Source organism: Myodes glareolus, chromosome 16 (assembly GCF_982192425.1).
Source record: "Myodes glareolus chromosome 16, mMyoGla1.1, whole genome shotgun sequence".
NCBI lineage: Eukaryota > Metazoa > Chordata > Mammalia > Rodentia > Cricetidae > Myodes > Myodes glareolus.
In genome coordinates, this window is record NC_142041.1 from 24,219,806 (window position 1) to 24,230,761 (window position 10,956).

Here is a 10,956-nt window from a genome sequence, read left to right on the forward strand (position 1 = left end):
CCTTGTCAGTCACATTCAGAGAATCCGGTTTGATCATAGGCTTGTTCAGTCCCAGTCCAGCTGGCCTTGGTGAGCTCTCATTAGATCAGTCCCCTTGTATCAGTGGGTGATTGCCCTCTTCGCAGTCCTGACTTCCTTGTTCATGTTCTCCCTCCTTCTGCTCCTCATTTGGACCTTGAGGGCTCAGTCCAGTGCACCAATGTGGGTCTCTGTCTCAATCTCCGTCTATCGTCGGATGTACGTTCCCTCTGATCCTGACATCCTTGCTCACGTTCTCTCTCCTTCTGTTTATCATTTGGACCTAGGGAGTTAAGTCCTGTGTTCCTATGTGGGTCTCTGTCTCTATCCCCATCCATCGACAGATGAAGGTTCTATGGTGATATGCAAAATATTCATCCGTATGGTTATGGGCCAAGGTCAGTTCAGGCACCCATCCTCTGCTGCCCAGGGAACAATCTGGGAACCTCTCCTTGGACCTTGGAACCCTTCCAGAATCAAGACTCTTGCAAACCCTAAAATGGCTCCCTAGCTGAGATATATACTTCCCTGCTCCCATATCCATCCTTCCTCCCTTCCCCCATCCCATTCCCCCAAGCTATCCCCCATCCTCCCCTTCTCCATTCCCTCTAACCATCTCCCCTTACTTCCACACCCTAACCCCCGTGCACCCAAGTTTGCCTGACAATCTTGTCTACTTCCAATATCCAAAAGGATACCTATATTATTTTCTTCAGATTCACCTTCTTATTTAGCTTCTCTAGGATCACGAATTATAGGCTCAAAGACCTTTAACTATGGCTAGAATCCACCTATGAGTGAGTACATACCATATTCCTCTTTTTGGGTCTGGGTTACCACACTCAGTAATGCGTTTTCTACTTCCATCCATTTGCATGCAAAATTCAAGATGTCATTGTTTTTTACCGCTGAGTAAAACTCTAATGTGTGTATGTTCCACACCTTCTTTAACCATTTTTCTATTGAGGGGCACCTAGGTTGTTTCCAGGTTCTAGCTATTACAAATAGTGCTGCTATGAACACAGTTGAACAAATGCTTTTGTAGTATGTTAGGGCATCTCTTGGGTATATTCCCAAGAGTGGAATTGCTGGGTCCTGAGGGAAGTTGACTCCCAGTTTCCTGAGAAACCGCCACACTGATTTCCACAGTGGCTGCACAAGTTTGTATTCCCACCAACAATGGATGAGTGTTCCCCTCACTCCACATCCTCTCCAGCATAGACTATCATTGGTCTTTTTAGTTTAGCTATTCTGACGGGTGTAAGATGGTATCTCAAAGTTGTTTTGATTTGCATTTCCCTGATTGCTAAGGAGGTTGAGCATGACCTTAAGTGTCTTTTGGCCGTTCGAAGTTCTGTTGAAAATTCTCTGTTCAGATCAGTACCCCATTTTTTTCCAAAGTTTATTAAATTATGAAAGTTTCCATTTCCGCCCCTCCTCCCAACACCCTCCCACTCCCCCCTTCCCCTCCTCCTCCCTCTCCATCCCTAAGAGCAGTCAGGGCTTCTAGCCCTGTGGGAAGTTCAAGTTCCTCCCCCCTCCCTCCAGGTCCAGGAAGGTGAGTATCCAAACAGACTGGATCCCAAAAATCCAATATATGCAGAGGAAACAAGTCCCAGTGTCCTTGTCAATGGCTTTTCAGAAAGGCTCCGGGCCAGCCACATTCAGAGAATCCGGCCACATTCAGAAAATCTGGTTGGATCACATGCTCGTTCAGTACCAATCCAACTGGCCTTGGTGAACTCTCATTAGATCAGTCCCCTTGTATCAGTGGGTGATCGCACCCCTCGCGGTCCTGAGTTTTTTTGTCATGTTCTTCCTCCTTCTGCCCCTCATTTGGACCATGGGGGGCTCAGTCCGGTGCTCCAATGTGGGTCTCCGTCTGTATCGCCATCCATCGTTGGATGAAGGATCTATGGTGATAAGCAAAATCTTCATCAGTATGGTTATAGGCCAAGGCCGGTTCAGGCACCCTCTCCTCTGTCCAGAGAACAATCTGGGGATCTCTTCTTGGACCTGGGATCCCATTTATAATCAAGTCTCTTGTAAACCCGAAAATGACTCTCTTAGTTGAGATATATTCTTCCCTGATCCCATATCCATACTTCCTTCCTCCCCCGATCTCAGTCCCCCGAGTTTTCCCCATTCCTCCCCTACTCCCTTCTCTCTAATCCTCTCCCCTTCCAACAACCCTCCCACCCACCCACCCCCATGCACCCGAGGTTACCTGGGACTCTTGTATATTTCCAATCTCCAGGAGTATAAGTACATGATTTTCTTCAGGTTCACCTTCTTATTTAGCTTCTCTAGGATCTCGAATAATAGGCTCAAAGACCTTTAATTATGGCTAGAATCCACTTATGAGTGAATACATACCATATACCTCTTTTTGGGTCTGGCTTACCTCACTCAGTAAAGCATTTTCTATGTCCATCCATTTGCATGCAAAATTCAAGATGTCATTGCTTAATACCGCTGAGTAAAACTCTAGTGTATATATGTTCCACACCTTCTTTAACCATTCTTGTATTGAGGGGCACCTAGGTTGTTTCCAGGTTCTGGCTCTTACAAATAGTGCTGCTATGAACATAGTTGAACAAATGCTTTTGTTGTATGATAGGACATCTCTTGGGTATATTCCCAAGAGTGGAATTGCTGGGTCCTGACGGAGGTTAGCTCCCAGTTTCCTGAGACACCGCCACACTGATTTCCACAGTGGCTGCACAAGTTTGCATTCCCACCAATGGATGAGAGTTCCCCTCTCTCCACATCCTCTCCAGCATAGTCTATCATTGGTGTTTTTGAGTTTAGCTAATCTGACCGGTGTAAAATGGTATCTCATAGTTGTTTTGATTTGCATTTCCCTGATTGCTAAGGATGTTGAGCATGACCTTAAGTGTCTTTTGGCCATTCGGAGTTCTTCTTTTGAGAATTTTCTGTTCAGATCAGCACCCCATTTTTAATAGAGTTTTAGTGTCTAGTTTCTTGAGTTCTTTGTATATTTTGGAGATCAGGCCTTTATCTGATGAGGGGTTGGTGAAGATCTTCTCCCAGTCAGAAGGTAGCCTTTTTGTCTTACTGACAGTGTCCTTTGCTTTACAGAAGCTTCTCAGTTTCAGGAGGTCCCATTTATTCATTGAATCTCTTATTGTCTGTGCTACTGGGGTTCCACCTAGTAAGTGGTTTCCTGTGCCTATGTCTTGTAGACTACTTCCCACTTTCTCTTCTATCAGGTTCAAATGGTCAGATTAATGTTGAGGTCTTTAATCCATTTGGACTTGAGTTTTGTTCATGGTGATAGATATGGATCTATTTTCATTCTTCTACAGGTTGACATCCAGTTATGCCAGCACCATTTGTTAAAGATGCTTTCCTTCTTCCATTGCATACCTTTAGCCCCCTTTTCGAAAATCAAGTGTTCATAGGTTTGTGGGTTAATATCTGGGTCTTCTATTCGATTCCATAGGTCGACTTTCTCTGTTCTTATGCCAGTACCAAGCTGTTTTCAATACTGTAGCTGTGTAATAGAGTTTGAAGTCAGGGATGTTTATACCTCCAGATATTCTGTTATTATATAAGATTGTTTGTTGGACAGATTGGGGATACAAGGATCATACCTAAATATAATAAAAGCTATTTACATCAAGCCGACAGCTAACATCAATCTGAACTGAGAGAAACTCAAAGCAATTTCCATTGAAATCAGGAACAAGACAAGGCTGTCCACTCTCCCCATACCTCTTCAATATAGTGCAAGAAGTTCTAGCAATAGCAATACGACAACATAAGGGGATCAAGGGGATTCGAATTGGAAAGGAAGAAGTTAAACTCTCGTTATTTGCAGACGATATGATAATATACATGAGCGACCCCAAAAACTCTACCAAAGAACTCCTACAGCTGATAAACACCTTTAGTAATGTGGCAGGATACAAGATCAACTCCAAAAAATCAGTTGCCCTCCTACACACAAAGGATAAAGAAGCAGGGAGGGAAATCAGAGAAACTTCACCTTTCACGATAGCCTCAAATAGCATAAAATATCTTGGGATAACTCTGACCAAGGAAGTGAAGGACCTATTTGACAAGAACTTTAAGTCTTTGAAGAAAGAAATTGAGAAGGATACCAGAAAATGGAAAGATCTCCCTTGCTCTTGGATTGGGAGGATCAACATAGTAAAAATGGCAATTCTACCAAGAGCAATCTATAGATTCAATGCAATCCCCATCAAAATCCCATCAAACTTCTTCACAGACCTTGAGAGAATAATAATTAATTTTATATGGAAAAACAAAGAACCCAGTACCCCATTATTTAATTGGGTTAATTAGAGTTTTAGTGTCTAGTTTCTTGAGTTCTTTGTATATTTTGGAGATCAGACTTTGTCTGATGAGGGGCTGGTGAAGATCTTCTCCCAGTCGGAAGGTAGCCTTTTTGTCTTACTGACAGTGTCCTTTGCTTTACAGAAGCTTCTCAGTTTCAGGAGGTCCCATTTATTCATCGATTCTCTTATTGTCTGTGCTACTGGGGTTCTACCCAGGAAGTGGTTTCCTGTGCCTATGTCTTGTAGACTACTTCCCACTTTCTCTTCTATCAGGTTCAAAGTGGTCAGATTAAGGTTGAGGTCTTTAATCCATTTGGACTTGATTTTTGTGCATGGTGATAGATATGGGTCTACTTTCATTCTTCTACAGGCTGACATCCAGTTATGCCAGAATCATTTATTAAAGATGCTATCCTTCTTCCATTGTATAGCTTTAGCTCTCTTGTCGAAAATCAGGTGTTCATAGGTTTGTGGGTTAATATCCGGGTCTTCTATTCGATTCCATAGGTCGACTTCTCTGTTCTTATGCCAATACCAAGCTGTTTTCAATACTGTAGCTCTGTAATAGAGTTTGAAGTCAGGGATGGTAATGCCTCCAGAAGTTCCTTTATTATATAAGATTGTTTTGGCTATCCTGGGTTTTTTGTTTTACCATATAAAGTTGATTATTGTTCTCTCAAGGTCTGTGAAGTAGTTTGATGGGATTTTGATGGGGATTGCATTGAATCTATAGATTGCTTTTGGTTGAATTGCCATTTTAACTTTGTTGATCTTCCCAATTCAAGAGGAGGGGAGATCTTTCCATTTTCTGGTATCCTTCTCAATTTCTTTCTTCAAAGACTTAAAGTTCTTGTCAAATAGGTCTTTCACTTCCTTGGTCAGAGTTATCCCAAGATATTTTATGCTATTTGTGGCTATCGTGAAAGGTGAAGTTTCTCTGATTTCCCTCCCTGCTTCTTTATCCTTTGTGTATCTTTTTGCTGGAAATTAGAATGGCCCCACCCGCTGGTTTCTTAGATCCGTTTGCTTGAAAAACCTTTTCCCAACCCTTTTCTCTGAGTAGATGTCTGTCTTTGTGGTTGAAGTGTGTTTCTTGTAAACAGCATAATGGTGGATCCTGTTTTCGTATCCAATCTCTTAGTCTGTGCCTTTTTATAGGTGAGTTGAGTCCATTGATATTAAGTGATATTAATGACCAGTAGTTGTTAACTACGGTTATTTTTTTTTATTTTTCTATTTTTGTGTAGTAGAGTTTGTGTGTTTCCCTTCTTTGAGTTGTGCTTGTGAAGGGTCGCTAGGTGTCTGAGTTATTGTAGGCAGTGTTGGCAATGTTACATGCCTTGGTTTGCGATTTTCCTTCTAGTACTTTCTGTAAGACTGGATTTGTGGCTACATATTGTTTAAATTTGTTTTTTATCCTGGAATATTTTGTTTTCTCCATTGATAGTGAACGATAGCTTGGCTGAGTATAATAGTCTGTGCTTGCATCCATGTTCTCTTAGTTTTTGCAGTACCTCTATCCAGGATCTTCTGGCTTTCATGGTTTCCATAGAGAAGTCAGGTGTAAGTCTGATAGTTTTACCTTTATAAGTTACTTGACCTTTTTCCTTTGCAGCTCTTAATATTCTTTCTTTAATCTGTATGTTTTGTGTTTTGATTATATATGGCGAGGGGATTTTTTTTTTTTTTTGATCCAGTCTATTTGGTGTTCTGTATGCTTCTTGAACCTTCATAGTAATATCGTTCTTTAGGTTGGGAAAGTTTTCTTCTATAATTTGGTTGAATATAATTTCTGAGTCTTTGATCTGCAATTCTTCTCCTTCTTCTACTCCTATTATTCTTAGGTTTGGTCTTTTTATTATGTCCCCAGATTTCTTGAATGTTTTGTGATGAGAATTTGTTGGATTTGCTGTTTTCTTTGATCAGAGTGTTTATTTCTCTATGGCATCTTCAGAATCTGAGATTCTTTCTTATATCTCTTGTATTCTATTGGTTATGCTTGACTCTGTAGTCTCTGTTCGTTTACCTTGATTTTTCCATATCCAGCCGGCCTTCAGTTTGTGTTTTCTTCATTGCCTCCATTTCAGTATTCAAGTCTTGAACTGTTTCCATTACCTGGTGTATTGTTTTTTTTCTTGGTTCCCAGGGTATCATTTACGGATTTACTCATTTCTTCAAACTTTTTGTTATCCTTCTCATCCATTTCTTTAAGGGAATTATTCATATCCTGTTTAAGGGACACTATTGCTTTCATAATGGCACTTTTTTCCCACTTCTCCTGGATTAGGGTGTTCAAGTCCCTCTGTTGTAGGGTCACTGGGATCTGGTGTTTTCATGTTGTTTTTCAGATTGTTGGAGGAATTCCTGCCTTGGTGTCTGACCATCTCTTCCTTCAAATGTTCTCTAATGGATCTTCTGGTACCAGGTCAGGTTCCCCTCTCTGATGAATCTTCTGCTAGAGGATCAGTGCCCCTTGCTGGCCAGGAATGTTACTGAGCTGACAAAGGGCCTGCCTTTTCACAGGCAGGCTATTGAAACACAGGAACTCCCTCCTGCTGGCTTGCACTTCCAGCCCAGTCCCAGCATGCAAGCCAGCTGAGCTGGGTGATTTTATGGCCCCAAAGAGGAAGGGAGGAATAAAGGAAGGGTTTCCTGGGTGAAAGGTGGGATGGGATAGGAGGCAAGAGGGCTTAGCCCCTGCAGAGTGACCAGGGAATCCCAGTCAAGGGGGACTGGGAATGACTGAGCTCCTCCTTGCTGGGCTTTTGCCGCGGTTCAGGAGCAAACTCAACCCAATAACCAAAGCAGGCTATTGAAACACAGGAACTCCCTCCTGCTGGCTTGCACTTCCAGCCCAATCCCAGCATCTATTGTTCTCCTTTTTATAAGAAAATGACATGGTGCTAAGGAAATGACAGGAGGGGAGGGAGTGGGAATTTGGGTTTTTTTTAAAAAATAAAATCTAATAAAAACATAAAAATACAAAAGGAAAATGAGCAATCATAATATACTAAAGAGAGAAAAGGCCAGGGCTCTAAGGAACATACTTTACATAATACTTCTTAGCAGCATCTGTTTTTGGTAATTTGGTTTTTAATAACTAAGGTTTTTTCCCTGACTTTCTATGTATGTATAACCCCGCACACTAACCTTTGTCTCTTCCCATCATCATTGGTTCTAACTGCAGAACTCTCAGGCCTGATATTTCTTAAATCATCTCCAGCTGTTTGAGAATCTTTTCTTGCAGGATGCAGCCTGTTGGGCAGTGTACCAGATAATCACTGCATCACTGACTTAGTTTGTCTCTTCATCAAACACCAGCCCTAAGGACACATGCACCCATTTCAAATTATAAAATAACTCAAGTAATGACTTAAAATACCCATTATTGTATAGAACAATTATTTTCTCTTCTTTTGGTTTTTTGAATTATTCATAGAATTTTAAACTTTGAAAATATCAAAAGCTACTTTTCTGCTACCCGAAGACTAAAATCTAGTAAGTTGCTGGATGTGGTGGGCAGGAGAAGGAAAAGAAGGGGAACTTGAATTAGTAGATAAAATTTTTAAAAATCGATGTTTTTAAGTAAAAAAAATAATCTAGTTATTATTGGAATAAAGTATACCCTATTTTCTTCTCCTTAGGTGAATTCTCCATCAAGCTTACACATAAAAGCTCTATTTAAGATTTTCCTTGGAATAATTCCAATGCTAAAAAATGAGTTGAGTCAAAATTTTCTATCCCTACACACACAAACACACACATACACACAATCTATGGATAGGTGTGTCTCTGTTTATCTTACTACTTTGAGCTTGCTATCCTGAATCTAAGCCAGCCCTGAACATGTTGTCTTATATTGCTTATGTTATATGACTGCATTTGTCTAAATTATGATTCTTTATCATTTAATTCTATAAACGGAATGGTAAATAGATTTTTCTTTAGTAACCTGTAGTTCTTTAAAGTCATGAAAATATTTATAGCTCTTTCATCTTAGAAAAAAGATTTCTTTATAATTATGTGAAAAATAAGGACTATGAATCCCAAAAAACTTGATATTTGAAGAGTTCATAGGGTTCTTAGTGTCTGTGCATGTCTGCTTGGCTAATCTGCTGTTTATCTCTGTGGTTCCATGAGGTGCTTTGAGCTATATCAATATGGCTTAGATCACCTACATTTAGGACAACCCGCCCTTTCAAAGTTAACAATAACAAAAGGGAAAAAAGAAAAAAAAAGAAGAAATACCAACTTTATCGTTTTAGGGGCTTTGAAGAACTGCTAAAGAGCTCCCAGGTTGTTTTGTTTTACCAACCCTACAGATCATTTTTATTGCCAACTTTTATCTATAATGTCCAACTAAAGTCTAAAGCACTCAAGTGATTTTTAGTGAAAATTTGCAGACTTTCGCTGTGAAGACGGAGTAATTGTGTTTAGAGGCAGGTAGCCAAGCAATTGCTGAAACACTGAAAATAATACATAAATGAAAGCAAGATATTACTTTTTATTTCATCGGATAAAGTGATGAAATAATATGAACATTTTAATGATTTTAACTTTTGTAAGGATTTTGGAAAAGGTTTCTATGACTACTCTGGACAAGGAGAAAAACAAACCAAAATTTTCTAGTCTGTTGTAGTCACAGGATTGACTTTGGCAATTGAACATAAACCCTAATCACAAACAACTACAGGCCATCATTTTGTAGTAAAAAATTATACTCAGAGTCTTCCAGAGTCATTGTCAATAGAAAGAGATCATTAAACTTTCTCTAGAAGACTTTAGCACATTTACCTAAGCTGAGGGCTGTGAATCTTCACATTGTGCTGAACCTGCTTTGCTAGTAAAAACAACCCTTTTCCTACCTGTGAGGAAGTAAATCTCTCTGTGAATGAAGAGGAAGACAGCTGCTGATCCATCTCAATGCCATTTTGCACATCACGTCTCTGTAACTATAAGTTGGAACGTATGTTATGCAACATTCATACCTATAATACATAGATTAAATAGATGGATGGATTGATTATATATATATATATATATATATATATATATATATATATGGAATTGTGTATTTGAATAATGAGATGTCAATAGAAGAATGTTGAAAATGTAAACAAGTTTCAATGAATTATCTATCTATCTATCTATCTATCTATCTATCTATCTATCCCCTTTCTATATTTTTCCAGCTGCTTATTGGCTGTAGTAAATAAAAGTGCATTTCCATATAACAATCGCCTGGATTTGAAAATAACATTGTGCCCCATAGATCTGAAAGTATTAAATAGACAAAGAATATGTCAAAGCCTGTGACTCTGCTAGTGAAATGTGCTCTCAGGTTTAATATCTCTGGGGCGTGGCTATAACACTTTTTGAGGACATCAAGGAGATGAAGAGTGTGCCTCATAAATTCTTTCAAGCACAGACATTTTTTTCTAGGAATTTTATAGGCATTCTTTTAAATCTGTTCCGCTAGATAAGAGGACTTCTAAAAGTCTTTTAAAATGTTATTTCTTGGCAACTTGATTATCTTCTAAAAGTCAGAAAGGACCTGTCTCAAAGAGAAATGTGAGTTTGTCTTTCATTTGATGGGTCAAATTGTAACTTTTTATACAAAAGCCTGAAAATATATCAAATAAAATTATATACATATTGAATGAAAATATACAAGTACATTGAAAAAAAGCAAAACAAGATTTTGAATGCCAACTTTCTCACAGATGAGCCTATTAATAGGAGAAAGCTAACCAAATAGAAATAAATAGGCTTTTGTTTCATGCAAATGGAATATTTAAGGGCCTATTAAGGAGAGGAAAAGAGCAAACCGTAGAGAGTCATCCATCCATGAATCCCTGTGGGTCTGGACATCATCAAGTGCATGACTTCAGGAGGAGATGGATACACGTACTGGAACGCAACAGAAAATAGTGTAGAGAGGTCAAGAGAATTTCATAAATATTGAATATTAAATTTGTAAAAAAATCAACGAACTCTAAGCAAAATACAATTTTTGTTTAGGAGGAAAGCTCCCTTACATGGATAGACAGAGAAAGAGGGAGTGGAGATCTACTTACATCCTTTTAAATGCAACTGCCTGTTGATGATGATGTCTTTAAGGCCCCAGTGAACATTTCTTGTTTCTTTCTAAAATTAGATGTCTATTGGTGTCTGGACTTATTTATAGGTTTCAGTTCTATTCTTTTGTCGATAAGTCTGTTTTTGTGTCCCTGTCATGATGCTTTTGTGACTATAGCTCTGGAATAGAATGTGAGGTCAGAGATAATGATGCCTCCAGCACCAGGATATCTTTAGCTATCCTGCAATATTTTGTGTTTCCATATGAAGCTTAAAATTATCATTTAAAGTTCTATAGAGAATTGTGTTGGAATTTGGGGGGGATTTCACTGAATATGAATACTGATTTTGTTGTGGGATGGCCATTTTTAACCTATTGATCTTACCAATCCATGAGCATGGGAGATTTTCCATCTTCTGGTATCTCTTTCAATTTTTATTTTCAGTTTTTATCACACAAGCCATTCACTTTTCTTAGTTAAAAGTTACCCTGTAGTCAGATTTTCTTTGGATCACCAATTCGCAAATAACAACC